The sequence below is a fragment of the Oncorhynchus mykiss genome, chromosome 14, assembly GCF_057628025.1.
Source record: "Oncorhynchus mykiss isolate SJ-2025 chromosome 14, ASM5762802v1, whole genome shotgun sequence".
In the NCBI taxonomy this organism is placed as follows: Eukaryota; Metazoa; Chordata; class Actinopteri; order Salmoniformes; family Salmonidae; genus Oncorhynchus; species Oncorhynchus mykiss.
In genome coordinates, this window is record NC_143035.1 from 36,910,001 (window position 1) to 36,930,167 (window position 20,167).

Sequence of the window (20,167 nt, forward strand, 5' to 3'; positions counted from 1 at the left end):
GCCTCCTCCAGTTGAGCTAGTTACTAGTAGACACATCCAAATCATTCATTGCTACTGGAATGAAGAGCCTCCCCCAGTTGAGCTAGTTACTAGTAGACACATCCAAATCATTCATTGTTACTGGAATGAAGAGCCTCCCCCCAGTTGAGCTAGTTACTAGTAGACACATCCAAATCATTCATTGCTACTGGAATGAAGAGCCTCCCCCCAGTTGAGCTAGTTACTAGGGAGACGCTACGACATTTAGAAACAGTTAAGAATGATGTACTATCAGCCCTGAGACCAGGACACTATCAGCCTGGGATACAGAGACATTGAGTCACTGAGTCACAGAGTCACAGAGTCACAGAGTCACAGAGTCACAGAGTCACAGGGACACAGAGGCACAGAGTCACAGAGTCACATAGACACTGAGAACAGGACATGACTGAACTATCAGCCTGGGATACAGAGTCACAGAGTCACAGGGACACAGAGACACAGAGACAGAGACACTGAGACACTGAGTCACAGAGACACTGAGACACTGAGTCACTGAGTCACAGAGTCACAGAGTCACAGGGACACAGAGACACAGAGACACTGAGTCCTTGACTGCATTAGCTGCCTTTCCTTTCCCTGTGTGGCTTTCTCTGTTTTTGTGAATTGACATTGGAAAATTAGAATTTGCAAAGCCTTCTTAGATGTATTGTTATTCTGAATGTTGCTATGGTTATATTTTCCGGGTTTAACTTTAATTATTCAAATTGTTAAAAAAAAAACATCATTGCATGCTGCGAATGAATTAGATAAATGTGCCCATTAAATAATATGTTGCTATCAAAATCATCCATTTAACCACGCTTCTCTATGTGATTATTAACACTGCTGTGTCAGTAGAAGTGTTGCTTCTCTATGTGATTATTAACACTGCTGTGTCAGTAGAAGTGTTGCTTCTCTATGTGATTATTAACACTGCTGTGTCAGTAGAAGTGTTGCTTCTCTATGTGATTATTAACACTGCTGTGTCAGTAGAAGTGTTGCTTCTCTATGTGATTATTAACACTGCTGTGTCAGTAGAAGTGTTGCTTCTCTATGTGATTATTAACACTGCTGTGTCAGTAGAAGTGTTGCTTCTCTATGTGATTATTAACACTGCTGTGTCAGTAGAAGTGTTGCTTCTCTATGTGATTATTAACACTGCTGTGTCAGTAGAAGTGTTGCTTCTCTATGTGATTATTAACACTGCTGTGTCAGTAGAAGTGTTGCTTCTCTATGTGATTATTAACACTGCTGTGTCAGTAGAAGTGTTGCTTCTCTATGTGATTATTAACACTGCTGTGTCAGTAGAAGTGTTGCTTCTCTATGTGATTATTAACACTGCTGTGTCAGTAGAAGTGTTGCTTCTCTATGTGATTATTAACACTGCTGTGTCAGTAGAAGTGTTGCTTCTCTATGTGATTATTAACACTGCTGTGTCAGTAGAAGTGTTGCTTCTCTATGTGATTATTAACACTGCTGTGTCAGTAGAAGTGTTGCTTATCTATGTGATTATTAACACTGCTGTGTCAGTAGAAGTGTTGCTTGTCTATGTGATTATTAACACTGCTGTGTCAGTAGAAGTGTTGCTTGTCTATGTGATTATTAACACTGTGTTAGTAGAAGTTTTGCTTCTCTATGTGATTATTAACACTGCTGTGTCAGTAGAAGTTTTGCTTATCTATGTGATTATTAACACTGCTGTGTCAGTAGAAGTGTTGCTTATCTATGTGATTATTAACACTGCTGTGTCAGTAGAAGTGTTGCTTGTCTATGTGATTATTAACACTGCTGTGTCAGTAGAAGTGTTGCTTGTCTATGTGATTATTAACACTGTGTTAGTAGAAGTTTTGCTTATCTATGTGATTATTAACACTGCTGTGTCAGTAGAAGTTTTGCTTATCTATGTGATTATTAACACTGCTGTGTCAGTAGAAGTGTTGCTTATCTATGTGATTATTAACACTGCTGTGTCAGTAGAAGTGTTGCTTATCTATGTGATTATTAACACTGTGTTAGTAGAAGTGTTGCTTGTCTATGTGATTATTAACACTGTGTTAGTAGAAGTGTTGCTGTGTTAGTAGAAGTGTTGCTGTTTCAGTAGAAGTGTTGCTTATCTATGTGATTATTAATACTGCTGTGTCAGTAGAAGTGTTGCTTATCTATGTGATTATTAACACTGCTGTGTTAGTAGAATTGATCATAGTTATCACAAACATTATTAACACACCATTACCTCCAAGAACAGAATGGTTCAGGGACACGAACATTAACACACCATTATCTTCAAGAACAGAATGGTTCAGGGACACAAACATTAACACACCATTATCTCCAAGAACAGAATGGTTCAGGGACACGACCATTAACACAGCATTATCTCCAAGAACAGAATGGTTCAGGGACACGAACATTAACACAGCATTATCTCCAAGAACAGAATGGTTCAGGGATGTGAACATTAACACAGCATTATCTCCAAGAACAGAATGGTTCAGGGACACGAACATTAACACACCATTATCTCCAAGAACAGAATGGTTCAGGGACACAAACATTAACACACCATTATCTCCAAGAACAGAATGGTTCAGGGGTACGAACATTAACACACCATTATCTCCAAGAACAGAATGGTTCAGGGACACAAACATTAACACACCATTATCTCCAAGAACAGAATGGTTCAGGGATGTGAACATTAACACAGCATTATCTCCAAGAACAGAATGGTTCAGGGACACGAACATTAACACAGCATTATCTCAAAGAACAGAATGGTTCAGGGACACGAACATTAACACAGCATTATCTCCAAGAACAGAATGGTTCAGGGATGTGAACATTAACACAGCATTATCTCCAAGAACAGAATGGTTCAGGGACACGACCATTAACACAGAATTATCTCCAAGAACAGAATGGTTCAGGGATGTGAACATTAACACAGCATTATCTCCTAGAACAGAATGGTTCAGGGACACGAGCATTAACACAGCATTATCTCCAAGAACAGAATGGTTCAGGGACACAACCATTAACACAGCATTATCTCCAAGAACAGAATAGTTCAGGGACACGAACATTAACACAGCATTATCTCCAAGAACAGAATGGTTCAGGGACACGAACATTAACACAGCATTATCTCCAAGAACAGAATGGTTCAGGGACACGAACATTAACACAGCATTATCTCCAAGAACAGAATGGTTCAGGGACACGGACATTAACACAGCATTATCTCCAAGAACAGAATGGTTCAGGGATGTGAACATTAACACAGCATTATCTCCAAGACCAGAACGGTTCAGGGACACGAACATTAACACACCATTATCTCCAAGAACAGAATGGTTCAGGGACACGGACATTAACACAGCATTATCTCCAAGAACAGAATGGTTCAGGGATGTGAACATTAACACAGCATTATCTCCAAGACCAGAATGGTTCAGGGACACGAACATTAACACACCATTATCTCCAAGAACAGAATTGTTCAGGGACACGAACATTAACACAGCATTATCTCCAAGAACAGAATGGTTCAGGGACACGACCATTAACACACCACTATATCCAAGAACAGAATGGTTCAGGGACAAGAACATTAACACAGCATTATCTCCAAGAACAGAACGGTACAGGGACATGAACATTAACACACTCACACAAACATCTCATCCTCAGACACTGTTGTCCAGCCTCTCCTATCCTCTCACAGTATTTTCTTTACCATATCCATTGTTCTCTCCCTCCCTTTTTCCCCACTGAATCCTGTCAGGACTAGATACATCGTCAGAAAGCACCAACTTGTCTCCATATTTCTCTCTCCGGTCAACGGATAATCGCTCTCCAAAGGGCACAAGTAGGCCAGATGCTCGTTTAATCATTCTATCTTTCTGTGTGTGTGTGTGTCAAACTAACTGAAGCTGTGTCTAGGATTAAGGGATGAAGGGATGGAGGGACTCTTGTCATTTCTCCGTGATCATAGCCAGTAATTAGTCCTCTCCCTGGACAGCAGTAGGGAACATCATTACCAGACGCACACACGTACACACACACACACACACACACACACACACACACACACACACATACACACACACACACACACACATACACACACACACACACAGTGAATCCCCAGGACTTGTATATGTCTGTGTGTAACGAGCGCAGAGTGGCAGTGATTTAGTCCCTTTGACTGTGTCCCAAATGGCTCCCTATTCACTACATAGTAAACTACTGTTGACCAGGCACCATAGGGGGACTTTATAGGGGACATGGTGCTATTTGAGACACAGTTCCATGAGTCAGATATCTCCTCCTGTGTGGCAACCAAAGTTAAGTCAAACTTCACGGACAAGGGGGGGGGGGGGGAAATGACTTTTTTAATTTCCTCCTCCTCCTCCTCCTCCTCCTCATCCTCCTCCTCATCCTCCTCCTCCTCCTCCTCCTCCTCATCCTCCTCCTCCTCCTCCTCCTCATCCTCCTCCTCCTCCTCCTCCTCATCCTCCTCCTCCTCCTCCTCCTCCTCCTCCTCATCCTCCACCTCCTCATCCTCCTCCTCCTCCTCCTCCTCCTCCTCCTCATCCTCCTCCTCCTCCTCCTCCTCCTCCTCATCCTCCTCCTCCTCCTCCTCCTCCTCCTCATCCTCCTCCTCCTCCTCCTCCTCCTCCTCCTTGTCCACCTCCTCCTCCTCCTCCTCCTCCTCCTCGTCCACCTCCTCCTCCTCCTCCTCCTCCTCCTCCTCCTCCTCCTCCTCCTCGTCCACCTCCCTTCTCGTCCACCTCCTCCTCCTCCTCCCTTCTCGTCCACCTCCCTCACTCCGAAGATGAAGATGTATAAATCAATAGGAAGTACGGAACACAGAAATGGTTCAACGCAGTCATTTTTCAGCAGAGGACTTGGGTTCTCAAATCATCATTCTCGTGACTCCTTATGACAGTTGATCTGACCAAGAGAGGGCAGTGTTGCGTTGTTGTTTTTTGTATGGTTTTGTGGATGTTGACGCTTACATATCCACGGGGCATGCAGGCTAGGCAGAGAGCGGTCTGCTGCAGTGAGTGAATGAAAGGATGTGGAGAGATAACTGCCCAGTGAGTGACGGGGGGAAGCTACACTGATCAACATTGATCCTTCAGCTCAGACCCCGAGCCTCCTTCTGCTCTTTCTGCCTCCTCCGTGGCTATCATTGTATTATCAGCCTACATGATTGCATCACGGCAAATATGTTGTTTTTTTTCTTCTTCCTGATAGATACAATACACAGGGCGAGTCACAAACGGCACCCTTTTCCTTATTTAGGGCCCTTAAGGCTCTGGTCAAAAGTAGTGTATTATACGGGTGTTTCTATCAACTAGGATAGCCGTGAGGATTTCCTACACTGGACAACTTGTTGCAGCAGTTGATAAGTCACTGATACTATATATTTTTCAGGTCATTACATGAAGATGTAATGGGGGTCTATCATAGCCACGTTCAATAACGTTCACAAGTTGATTTAAAACTAATGTTTAAACCCCTTTTTTATCATGATTGGTGTCTTGAGGGATTTTGTCATAAAACATTACTTTTATATGTCCTTGCATTTATGTAATTTATCTTCATATCATATATGAAGCATTAATCAGTTAAATTAGACATTGAACTTGAAACCCTGTGAGAATCCCGGAACTAAAGCTTTGTCGGACAGTTTTTTTTGTGTGGAAATCTCATAAACGTAGTAAAAAAATGACATAACATTTCGTGTCTCCTCGTGTTACGTGGTGAAAACAGTTGTCATGGATACACAGATTCAAAATAATACATGCATCGCAAATCAAATGCTTCTAACCAAAACAGTCAACTTACATTGATACTTAATAAACCAAACAGTCTACCTGACCGCTCGGGGGGTGTCCGCTTGGTCCTAAAGCCCCGTTTTTCTGTTTTGTATCAGATTCCAATGATAACCCGTCCCCCCCGCCCCCCCGTCCCCCCGTCCCCAGTGAAAGTTGTCCCCCTGCTTAAAACCTAAATTGATACTGTCATTAATCAATCAATACAATCAATCAAATGTATTTATAAAGCCCTTTTTACATCAGCAGATGTCACAAAGTGCTTATACAGAAACCCAGCCTAAAATCAACTATTAAATGTGGTTCTTCAATAATTATGCATAATACTCGTTCGATGCACATTTGGTGTCCAGCTGATTAGTTAAACCGTGATATTTTCACACGTCATCATCTGATCCAGGAAGGAATTTCCCCAAATGACAGTCAAGTAACGAAAAGCCCAAAGTGCTGGGGGGGGGGGGGAAAGATATTCATGAGGAATGGTCCAGTATAGCTCGGTGTCTCATTCGTTAGTCCGGTGAAAAAACAATTGTGCCTGGCTCTACGTTGGATCTTATAACCCGAGAGAATTGATGATGATCGTCTATTGTCTGCTTGATTTAAAGCAGGGTCTCGTCAGATTTAACAGAGAAAGCATCATGGTTGTGAGTTCATGGTTTTCACATGTTTTTGTGCCTACGGATTGGACACCAGGTCTACTGTGCTCAACACCCAACGTTATTCCTTTGAATTAGTTTGGATATAATGACAACAAATGACATAGCCTAGTGGGCGTATTGACACTATGATCTGGTAATAACATTGTGGGCATTTGTCCATGTTAGAACTGTAAATTTAAACAATCCAAAGGGCTTGAAGTAGCCTACTTGAATTTGGAGCTCAGCAATTCAAAGGGCTTGAAGTAGCCTACTTGAACTTGAATTGTGGACATTTGTCCATGTTAGAACTTTTAAACAATTCAAGTTCAGGAATGGGCCTACCATAACATCTCCTCAACTTGGTGCTTGAAAAGTTATTGTAGACAAATGTATAGGTTTCTCCTGCTCCCTGATCTGTGATTTCATGTTTTATCCATTTTGTGATGTGGCCACTTTCATTTCCTGCTGCTTCAATTGAAGGGTGTTGTCTACTCTGTTGAATGGTACTGTCTACTCTGTTGAATGGTGCTGTCTACTCTGTTGAAGGGTGTTGTCTACTCTGTTGAAGGGTGCTGTCTACTCTGTTGAAGGGTGTTGTCTACTCTGTTGAAGGGTGTTGTCTACTCTGTTGAAGGGTGTTGTCTACTCTGTTGAAGGGAGCTGTCTACTTTGCTGAAGGGTGTTGTCTACTCTGTTGAAGGGAGCTGTCTACTCTGTTGAAGGGTGTTGTCTACTCTGTTGAAGGGTGCTGTCTACTCTGTTGAAGGGTGCTGTCTACTCTGTTGAAGGGTGTTGTCTACTCTGTTGAAGGGTGCTGTCTACTCTGTTGAAGGGTGTTGTCTACTCTGTTGAAGGTATTGTCTACTCTGTTGAAGGGTGTTGTCTACTCTGTTGAAGGGTGTTGTCTACTCTGTTGAAGGGAGCTGTCTACTTTGTTGAAGGGTGTTGTCTACTCTGTTGAAGGGAGCTGTCTACTCTGTTGAAGGGTGTTGTCTACTCTGTTGAAGGGTGTTGTCTACTCTGTTGAAGGGTGTTGTCTACTCTGTTGAAGGGTGATGCACTACTCTTTTGAAGGGTTTTGTCTACTCTGTTGAAGGGTATTGTCTACTCTGTTGAAGGGTATTGTCTACTCTGTTAAAGGGTGTTGCTCTACTCTACTCTGTTGAAGGGTGTTGCTCTACTCTGTTGAAGGGTGTTGTCTACTCTGTTGAAGGGTGCTGTCTACTCTGTTGAAGGGTGTTGTCTACTCTGTTGAAGAGTGCTGTCTACTCTGTTGAAGGGTGCTGTCTACTCTGTTGATGGGTGATGCACTACTCTGTTGAAGGGTGCTGTCTACTCTGTTGAAGGGTGTTGTCTACTATGTGGAAGTGTGTTATCTACTCTGTTGAAGGGTGTTGTCTACTCTGTTGAAGTGTGCTGTCTACTCTGTTGAAGGGTGTTGTCTACTCTGTTGAAGGGTGTTGTCTACTCTGTTGAAGTGTGCTGTCTACTCTGTTGAAGGGTGTTGTCTACTATGTGGAAGGGTGTTATCTACTCTGTTGAAGGGTGATGCACTACTCTGTTGAAGTGTGCTGTCTACTCTGTTGAAGGGTGTTGTCTACTCTGTTGAAGGGTGTTGTCTACTCTGTTGAAGTGTGCTGTCTACTCTGTTGAAGGGTGTTGTCTACTCTGTTGAAGGGTGTTATCTACTCTGTTGAAGGGTGATGCACTACTCTGTTGAAGTGTTTTGTCTACTCTGTTGAAGGGTGTTGCACTACTCTGTTGAAGTGTGCTGTCTACTCTGTTGAAGGGTGCTGTCTACTCTGTTGAAGGGTGATGCACTACTCTGTTGAAGGGTGTTGTCTACTCTGTTGAAGTGTGCTGTCTACTCTGTTGAAGGGTGCTGTCTACTCTGTTGAAGGGTGCTGTCTACTCTGTTGAAGGGTGATGCACTACTCTGTTGAAGGGTGTTGTCTACTCTGTTGAAGTGTGCTGTCTACTCTGTTGAAGGGTGCTGTCTACTCTGTTGAAGGGTGCTGTCTACTCTGTTGAAGGGTGTTGTCTACTCTGTTGAAGGGTGTTGTCTACTCTGTTGAAGGGTGTTGTCTACGCTGTTGACGTGTTTTGTCTACTCTGTTGAAGGGTGTTGTCTACTCTGTTGAAGTGTGCTGTCTACTCTGTTGAAGGGTGATGCACTACTCTGTTGAAGGGTGTTGTCTACTCTGTTGAAGGGTGCTGTCTACTCTGTTGAAGGGTGATGCACTACTCTGTTGAAGGGTGTTGTCTACTCTGTTGAAGGGTTTTGTCTACTCTGTTGAAGGGTGTTGTCTACTCTGTTGAAGTGTGCTGTCTACTCTGTTGAAGGGTGTTGTCTACTCTGTTGAAGGGTGTTATCTACTCTGTTGAAGGGTGATGCACTACTCTGTTGAAGTGTTTTGTCTACTCTGTTGAAGGGTGTTGCACTACTCTGTTGAAGTGTGCTGTCTACTCTGTTGAAGGGTGCTGTCTACTCTGTTGAAGGGTGATGCACTACTCTGTTGAAGGGTGTTGTCTACTCTGTTGAAGTGTGCTGTCTACTCTGTTGAAGGGTGCTGTCTACTCTGTTGAAGGGTGCTGTCTACTCTGTTGAAGGGTGATGCACTACTCTGTTGAAGGGTGTTGTCTACTCTGTTGAAGTGTGCTGTCTACTCTGTTGAAGGGTGCTGTCTACTCTGTTGAAGGGTGCTGTCTACTCTGTTGAAGGGTGTTGTCTACTCTGTTGAAGGGTGTTGTCTACTCTGTTGAAGGGTGTTGTCTACTCTGTTGACGTGTTTTGTCTACTCTGTTGAAGGGTGTTGTCTACTCTGTTGAAGTGTGCTGTCTACTCTGTTGAAGGGTGATGCACTACTCTGTTGAAGGGTGTTGTCTACTCTGTTGAAGGGTGCTGTCTACTCTGTTGAAGGGTGATGCACTACTCTGTTGAAGGGTGTTGTCTACTCTGTTGAAGGGTTTTGTCTACTCTGTTGAAGGGTGTTGTCTACTCTGTTGAAGGGTGCTGTCTACTCTGTTGAAGGGTGCTGTCTACTCTGTTGAAGGGTGATGCACTACTCTGTTGAAGGGTGATGCACTACTCTGTTGAAGGGTGTTGTCTACTCTGTTGAAGGGTTTTGTCTACTCTGTTGAAGGGTGTTGTCTACTCTGTTGAAGGGTATTGTCTACTCTGTTGAAGGATATTGTCTGCTCTGTTGATGGGTATTGTCTACTCTGTTGAAGGGTATTGTCTACTATGTTGAAGGGTATTGTCTACTATGTTGAAGGGTGCTGTGCTACTCTGTAAAGGGTAAAGACAAAACAGTCACTCACTTTTCAGTTGGGAGGCCAATCAGTTGGGAGGCCAATGATATTGTAAAAGCATTTCATTCCCCTCTCCCCAAGCCTATACTCACTGTGTTTGAGAAGCATTGGAACTACTGAAACACCTGCATAACATCACTACTTAGTTCCCCCATCTACAGTATTTAGGATCAGCAAAATGCAATATGATGACAACTCTGCTTTCCTACAATAGCAAAGACCACTTTTCTTCCAACCTTCCAACCCTTCAACCCTTCAACCCTCCAAGCCTCCACATCACTTCTGAAGGAGAAAAAAAATACAAAAAATAAACACATTTCAGGCAAAATCTATAATCAAGATGCCTCGTTCAACCCCCTCCAGGACGGCCAATTGGTATTCTGAAAGATCCTCTGCCCCCTATTGCGTTCTCAATCTCCTAGCAGGAAGGAGGGAGAAGAGGCCACTAAGCCTTAGGCTGGAAAACGTAGAGCTATGGATTAATGACCAGTAGAACACATGAGACCATGAGAAGGTTTATACTGTATATATCACTACAAAGTAGCAGATTTTGTAGCAGTTCTATCTATCTATCTATCTATCTATCTATCTATCTATCTATCTATCTATCTGTCTGTCTGTCTGTCTGTCTGTCTGTCTGTCTGTCTGTCTGTCTGTCTGTCTGTCTGTCTGTCTGTCTGTCTGTCTGTCTGTCTGTCTGTCTGTCTGTCTGTCTGTCTGTCTGTCTGTCTGTCTGTCTGTCTGTCTGTCTGTCTGTCTGTCTGTCTGTCTGTCTGTCTGTCTGTCTTAAAAACAAACAACTATGTTTTCAGTGAGCAGTAGGCATTGTTTTATTATATGAAATCAAGCTTTGCATGTATACTTACAAGACCATCATGCTTGATAGAGCATCGGTGAAGTAGGCGTTGTGTTTCTCTTTTTTCTTAGCAACAAAAGTCTGCCATTAGCAGTGCTATTGTATCCTTTAATTTGGTATCTGCCAAAAGGTCTGGGCCTTAATGGCACAGGTGGAGTGCTGGTATAACTGCAAGGGTCGCTGGTTTAAAACTCCGGTATTCTGGCTGTTGCCCTCTAATAGCTAAAATCAGTTTTGATTGAACTATTCAATTATTTTTAGAGTTTAACATGGATAGTCAAAAGTAATTGTCTGTAGTTTTCAGAAGGTGAATAGCTCAAGTCTTACATAGTGAAATATGACTTAATTCCCATTGAAAGCAAAGGAAAGGAAAACGGTGTTAAGAAATTGACTTTTGAAGATTGTATAATGCAGCCATATAGACCAAACAAAGATATCCCCTGCAATCTCCCCAGACCTAGCGCCGTGCCACTGCAATGGCTGTGCACGGCAAAGTTGTTGACTGATTTAAATTGTGGAATAAAAATACAATCAAGACGGTCAAAGGGCAGAGTTGTTAGTTTGGCACTGGAGATCAACACATATTTGGATTAAATTGTCAAGAAGACAGGAGAAGGAGCGTACTGGAATCTATTCCGGATGTTTGAAACTGGTGAGTTTTTCAGATGCTAGCATGCATCTGCACTGCACTGCACTGTTTTCTTAGCTACAGTTTCAGTTGCGTCCTGATTGACAGTGAAATATGGCTAGCTCTTACCGTAGCTTGGACTACAAGGCCCTCCCCCAGCCCCCCCTTCTGCAAATCAGATCATGCCTCCATTCTGCTCATCCCCCTCCTATAGGCAGAAGCTTAAATAGGAAGTACCTGTGGTTAGGACTGTTCATTGTAAGTCTGACCAATCGGAATCTATGCTTCAAGATTGTTTTGATCATGTGTTCTAGGATATGTTCCGTTTTGCCTCTGAGAATATCATTGGTGTATAAACTGACTCGGTCACTGAGTTCATCAGGAAGTGCATAGTAGGATGTTGTTATCTAAACCAAAAAAATATTTTGCATTTTCTAGAACTGAAAGCGCGAACCACTACATTTAAAAAAAAAGGCAAGGTGACTGGGAACATTGTACAGTGCAGACAGTCCAGCTATGCCCTCCGTAAGGCAAAACGACAGTACAGGTACAAAGTGGAGTTGCAATTCATTGGCTCAGACAGGAGACATACAGTATGTGTCAGGGACTCCAAACAATCAAGGTTGCCTGGAGTTATTTTTTTGCTGATGTGAAGAAGAAACTGACTGAAAGAGAGTACAGTGAAGATAGCAAAAGGGGAAAAAAGGTTGCCCATATTTTCAAGAACTGAGCTACCTCATTTATTTAGGAAATGTTCTAGTTTATTTAGGCAATTTAATATGTTTGTTTAAGCTTGGCCTATTTAGTAGATCATTATGTAGCATAAAGCTATATTTGTTAGCATAAAGTTGAGTGACTCACTCATTCATGGCTTTTGATCATAATAAATAAGTACCAACATTCATTCCAATAGTCTTTAATGAATAAAGAATTTAACCAAGTTCATCTGCTCATGTTGTGTGTGTGGTTGTGTTCAATTATTTAGGTAGCCTAGTGGTTAGACCATTAGACTAGTAACCAAAAGGTTGCAAGATCAAATCCCAAAGCTGACAAGGTAAACAATCTGTCGTTCTGCCCTTGAACAAGGCAGTTAACCCACTGTTCTTAGGCCATCATTGTAAATAAGAATTTGTTCTTAACTGACTTGCCAAGTTAAATTAAGGTAAAAAAAATGGTGGTTACAAGGAAGAATGTAAATGAGAAAATAAATTCTATTCATAATGAATAATCACATGATTGTTCACAACCCCATCAACTACATCCCCCCTGCCCAGACCCACCTGCTCACAACCCTATCAACTACATCCCCCTGCCCAGACCCACCTGCTCACAACCCTATCAACTACATCACCCCCTGCCCAGACCCACCTGCTCACAACCCTATCAACTACATCACCCCCTGCCCAGACCCACCTGCTCACAACCCTATCAACTACATCCCCCCTGCCCAGACCCACCTGCTCACAACCCTATCAACTACATCCCCCCTGCCCAGACCCACCTGCTCACAACCCTATCAACTACATCACCCCCTGCCCAGACCCACCTGCTCACAACTCTATCAACTACATCACCCCCTGCCCAGACACACCTGCTCACAACCCTATCAACTACATCACCCCCTGCCCAGACCCACCTGCTCACAACCCTATCAACTACATCATCCCCTGCCCAGACCCACCTGCTCACAACCCTATCAACTATATCCCCCCTGCCCAGACCAACCTGCTCACAACCCCATCAACTACATCACCCCCTGCCCAGACCCACCTGCTCACAACCCTATCAACTACATCACCCCCTGCACAGACCCACCTGCTCACAACCCCATCAACTACATCACCCCCTGCCCAGACCAACCTGCTCACAACCCCATCAACTACATCACCCCCTGCCCAGACCCACCTGCTCACAACCCTATCAACTACATCACCCCCTGCACAGACCCACCTGCTCACAACCCCATCAACTACATCACCCCCTGCCCAGACCCACCTGCTCACAACCCTATCAACTAGATCACCCCCTGCCCAGACCCACCTGCTCACAACCCTATCAACTAGATCACCCCCTGCCCAGACCCACCTGCTCACAACCCCATCAACTACATCACCCCATGCCCAGACCACCTGCTCACAACCCTATCAACTACATCACCCCCTGCCCAGACCCACCTGCTCACAACCCCATCAACTACATCCCCCACTGCCCAGACCCACCTGCTCAGAACCCTATCAGCTACATCACCCCCTGCCCAGACCCACCTGCTCACAACCCTATCAGCTACATCACCCCCTGCCCAGACCCACCTGCTCACAACCCTATCAACTACATCACCCCCTGCCCAGACCGACCTGCTCACAACCCCATCAACTACATCAACCCCTGCCCAGACCCACCTGCTCACAACCCCATCAACTACATCACCCCCTGCCCAGACCCACCTGCTCAGAACCCCATCAACTACATCACCCCCTGCCCAGACCGACCTGCTCACAACCCCATCAACTACATCAACCCCTGCCCAGACCCACCTGCTCACAACCCCATCAACTACATCACCCCCTGCCCAGACCCACCTGCTCAGAACCCCATCAACTACATCACCCCCTGCCCAGACCCACCTGCTCACAACCCCATCAACTACATCCCCCTGCCCAGACCCACCTGCTCACAACCCCATCAACTACATCACCCCCTGCCCAGACCCACCTGCTCACAACCCTATCAACTACATCACCCCCTGCCCAGACAAACCTGCTCACAACCCTATCAACTACATCACCCCCTGCCCAGACCCACCTGCTCACAACCCTATCAACTACATCCCCCCTGCCCAGACCCACCTGCTCACAACCCTATCAACTACATCACCCCCTGCCCAGACCCACCTGCTCACAACCCTATCAACTACATCACCCCCTGCCCAGACCCACCTGCTCACAACTCTATCAACTACATCACCCCCTGCCCAGACACACCTGCTCACAACCCTATCAACTACATCACCCCCTGCCCAGACCCACCTGCTCACAACCCTATCAACTACATCATCCCCTGCCCAGACCCACCTGCTCACAACCCTATCAACTATATCCCCCCTGCCCAGACCAACCTGCTCACAACCCCATCAACTACATCACCCCCTGCCCAGACCCACCTGCTCACAACCCTATCAACTACATCACCCCCTGCACAGACCCACCTGCTCACAACCCCATCAACTACATCACCCCCTGCCCAGACCCACCTGCTCACAACCCCATCAACTACATCACCCCCTGCCCAGACCCACCTGCTCACAACCCTATCAACTAGATCACCCCCTGCCCAGACCCACCTGCTCACAACCCTATCAACTAGATCACCCCCTGCCCAGACCCACCTGCTCACAACCCCATCAACTACATCACCCCATGCCCAGACCACCTGCTCACAACCCTATCAACTACATCACCCCCTGCCCAGACCCACCTGCTCACAACCCCATCAACTACATCCCCCACTGCCCAGACCCACCTGCTCACAACCCCATCAACTACATCACCCCCTGCCCAGACCCACCTGCTCACAACCCCATCAACTACATCCCCCCCTGCCCAGACCCACCTGCTCACATCCCTATCAACTACATCACCCACAGCCCAGACCCACCTGCTCAGAACCCTATCAGCTACATCACCCCCTGCCCAGACCCACCTGCTCACAACCCTATCAGCTACATCACCCCCTGCCCAGACCCACCTGCTCACAACCCTATCAACTACATCACCCCCTGCCCAGACCGACCTGCTCACAACCCCATCAACTACATCAACCCCTGCCCAGACCCACCTGCTCACAACCCCATCAACTACATCACCCCCTGCCCAGACCCACCTGCTCAGAACCCCATCAACTACATCACCCCCTGCCCAGACCGACCTGCTCACAACCCCATCAACTACATCAACCCCTGCCCAGACCCACCTGCTCACAACCCCATCAACTACATCACCCCCTGCCCAGACCCACCTGCTCAGAACCCCATCAACTACATCACCCCCTGCCCAGACCCACCTGCTCACAACCCCATCAACTACATCCCCCTGCCCAGACCCACCTGCTCACAACTCCATCAACTACATCACCCCCTGCCCAGACCCACCTGCTCACAACCCCATCAACTACATCACCCCCTGCCCAGACCCACCTGCTCACAACCCTATCAACTACATCACCCCCTGCCCAGACCCACCTGCTCACAACCCCATCAACTACACCACCCCCTGCCCAGACCCACCTGCTCACAACCCCATCAACTACATCACCCCCTGCCCAGACCCACCTGCTCACAACCCCATCAACTACATCACCCCCTGCCCAGACCCACCTGCTCACAACCCTATCAACTACATCACCCCCTGCCCAGACCCACCTGCTCACAACCCTATCAACTACATCACCCCCTGCCCAGACCCACCTGCTCACAACCCCATCTCCAGCGCCCGCATCACTCTCTGCCACATGGCCTCAAACTGCACCATTTTTTTTCTCTCCGTTGCCCCACACACTTTCAACATTTACATAAAAAGCATATAAAGACTGACATTGGTGGATTTCCAGTTTAAAAAAAAAAATTATACTTAAAGATGATTGACGAGAAAAGTATCGTCCAACCCATAGGATATCTCATTGCACCCGTAAATGCCACGTCTTGAAATATGCAAACAGACGGATTAGGACAGATGGATTAGGACAGATGGATTAGGACAGATGAAATTAGGACAGATGAATTAGGACAGCTGGATAAGGAAAGACGGATAAGAAGGACATTGTAATACTTCTGACAGCCAACTTTCGAACTCCGCCCATAACTTTTAGACCTCATAACATTCCCAGAAGGCATGGATTATTATAACCTAATGAAAAATAAAACTGGTCATTTAATTGTGTTTACTGCAGGCCTAATACCTATGGCTTTAACCTTCTGAATGAATGATAATAATGAAGATAGAAGCGGCCTCTTAATGAGTTCCGAGAGCCGATCCATTACCCAACAAAATAACACACATTTATTTAGCCTAATTGTTTTTATGACTACAGACAGCAGGCTATTATTCCTCTTTTCCTTCATTAATTAATTTGTCTGCATGTCTATTCAACATTTGGCTAAAAATAACTATATATTTTTATTTTCACAATGCAATGTGGCACATTGATAACTCAAATCGCTTTATAGAGCCTTATAATATTAGACAACAAATAAACACACTAAGAAAATAACTTCAACAACAGTTCATTCTTCCAACTGCTGTGCGGAAAAATGATGCCATCTACCTTGCCTGGTCGAAGCTGACTTCTCTCTGAAACCACACATCCATCTGTAGATGACGCTTAATCCTCTGAAACCACACATCCATCTGTAGATGATGTTTTATCCTCTGAAACCACACATCCATCTGTAGATGATGTTTTATCCTCTGAAACCACACATCCATCAGTAGATGACTCTTTATCATCTGAAACCACACATCCATCTGAAGATGACTCTTTATCATCTGAAACCACACATCCATCTGAAGATGACTCTTTATCCTCTGAAACCACAAATCCATCTGTAGATGACTCTTTATCCTCCTGAACCACACATCCATCAGTAGATGATGTTTTATCCTCTGAAATTACACATCCATCTGTAGATGACGCTTTTTCCTCTCAAACCACACATCCATCTGTAGATGACTCTTTATCATCTGAAACCACACATCCATCTGTAGATGACTCGTTATCCTCCTGAAACCACACATCCATCTGTAGATGACGCTTTATCCTCTGAAACCACACATCCATCTGTAGATGACTCTTTATCATCTGAAACCACACATCCATCTGTAGATGACTCTTTATCATCTGAAACCACACATCCATCTGTAGATGACTCTTTATCATCTGAAACCACACATCCATCTGTAGATGACTCGTTATCCTCCTGAAACCATACATCCATCTGCAGATTGTCTCTTTATCCTCCTGAACCACACATCCATCTGTAGATGATGGTTTATCATGACGCTTTATCATCTGAAAACACACATCCATCTGTAGATGACTCTTTATCCTCCTGAACCACACATCTATCTGTAGATGACACTTTATCCTCCTGAAACCACACATCCATCTGTAGATGACGCTTTATCCTCTGAAACCACACATCCATCTGTAGATTATGTTTTATCATCTAAAACCACAGATCCATCTGTAGATGACGCTCTATCATCGGAAACCACACATCCATCTGTAGATGACGCTTTATCCTCCTGAACCACACATCCATCTGTAGATGACGCTCTATCATCTGAAACCACACATCCATCTGTAGATGACGCTTTATCCTCCTGAACCACACATCCATCTGTAGATGACGCTTTATCATCTGAAACCACACATCCATCTGTAGATTACTCTTTATCCTCCTGAACCACACATCCATCTGTAGATTATGTTTTATCATCTAAAACCACAGATCCATCTGTAGATGACGCTCTATCATCGGAAACCACACATCCATCTGTAGATGACGCTTTATCATCTGAAACCACACATCCATCTGTAGATGACGCTTTATCATCTTAAACCATACATCCATCTGTTGATTACTCTTTATCCTCCTGAACCACACATCCATCTGTAGATTATGTTTTATCATCTAAAACCACAGATCCATCTGTAGATGACGCTCTATCATCGGAAACCACACATCCATCTGTAGATTATGTTTTATCATCTAAAACCACAGATCCATCTGTAGATGACGCTCTATCATCGGAAACCACACATCCATCTGTAGATGACGCTTTATCCTCCTGAACCACACATCCATCTGTAGATGACGCTTTATCCTCTGAAACCACACATCCATCTGTAGATTACTCTTTATCCTCCTGAACCACACATCCATCTGTAGATTACTCTTTATCCTCCTGAACCACACATCCATCTGTAGATTATGTTTTATCATCTAAAACCACAGATCCATCTGTAGATGACGCTCTATCATCGGAAACCACACATCCATCTGTAGATGACGCTTTATCCTCCTGAACCACACATCCATCTGTAGATGACGCTCTATCATCGGAAACCACACATCCATCTGTAGATGACGCTCTATCATCGGAAACCACACATCCATCTGTAGATGACGCTCTATCATCGGAAACCACACATCCATCTGTAGATGACGCTTTATCCTCCTGAACCACACATCCATCTGTAGATGGCTCTTTATCATCTGAAACCACACTTCCATCTGTAGATGACTCTTTATCATCTGAAACCACACATCCATCTGTAGATGACTCTTTATCCTCCTGAACCACACATCCATCTGTAGATGGCTCTTTATCATCTGAAACCACACTTCCATCTGTAGATGACTCTTTATCATCTGAAACCACACATCCATCTGTAGATGACGCTCTATCATCTGGAACCACACAATTACCAGGTGGACAGTAGGCCTCTTGGAGAGCGATAGAGGAAATCCACAAGATCCACAAGTATTCTATCGTCTTAACGTTATCTTCCGTACTGAGCTGCGCTGTCCCACTATCCGTGCTGAATAACATCCACTATTCGTTTATGTAATGGGATGCAAGGTAACAATCTTTTTTTTTATTTCTTTTTTTATAATTGTCATTCCACATATCAAGTGTATTTCCGTTACTGTAAATATCACTTTTCTCCTATGCAGGGCTCTAGCGCAAGAGGAGAGAGACTCTAGGACAGAAACATTCACACCTCCATTCATTTACAAAAGGATAGTCTAATAGCTTGGCTAGGTGTGAAAAATCCCCCAATTTGTTTCGACCACCGATAGATGTTGTGGTCAGTCAGAGTTGAGTCATATTGTAAAGTGTAGCCTAATTGCCAAAAAGGGCACACTTGCAATGTGTTTGAGGCTCTAGGTTTTACATTTCTGACTCAATATCAGATACCTGATTTGCCCTATTGAAAAATGCATCACCCCCTACAAATGCAGTACCAGTCAAAAGTTTGGACAAGGGTTTTTCTATATTTTTACTATTTTCTACATTATGGAATAATAGGGAAGACATCACAGCGATGAAATAACACATATGGAATCATGTAGTAACCAAAAAAGTGTTAAACAAATTAAAATATATTTTATATTTCAGATTCTTCAAATATCCACCCTTTGCCTTGATGACGGCTTCGCACACTCTTGGCATTCTCTCAACCAGCTTTATGAGGTAGTCACCTGGCTGTCTTTCCTTATGCACACCTGTCACCATCATTGCGAGCAGCTGCGCTATATTGGACTCACCTGGGCTCCATTACCTTGTTGATTACTCTCTCCACATCTGTGTGCTCCTCCATTTGTTCCCTGTGTCAGCATTGATGTCATTATTTTCCCCCTGTCCAGACGCTGCTCCTGTCCTGTCCTGTTCCATGTCCATTGTTAATTTACTGTTCTCCCTGTACCTGCTACTTGTCTACCAGCGTCGATCTTTACACTTTGAAAACTAAATTGCTATCGACCCTGTTAAAAATCCGGTATGTCAGGAGTTACTCTTGTCATTTGAGTGTTTTAAGTCTTTGGCTTGTAGTGTGATTTTGTAACATCCGGATGGCTCATGACGAGAACCAAAGAGTTTGTTGTGTACCTCCAGTCAGTTGATTTTCACATTTTCATCAACATTGTTCTCATATTGTAGGTGCAAAAATAAAAAAAATATTGGCCTATATATGAATCACCACCTGGATTCGGGCTTATGTAGCAACATTTGAATGTCTGTTTTTTACATTGGATAAAAGTAGAAACAGAGCTACAAAAGGGTATATCATCCACTGCATTTGAGGAAAT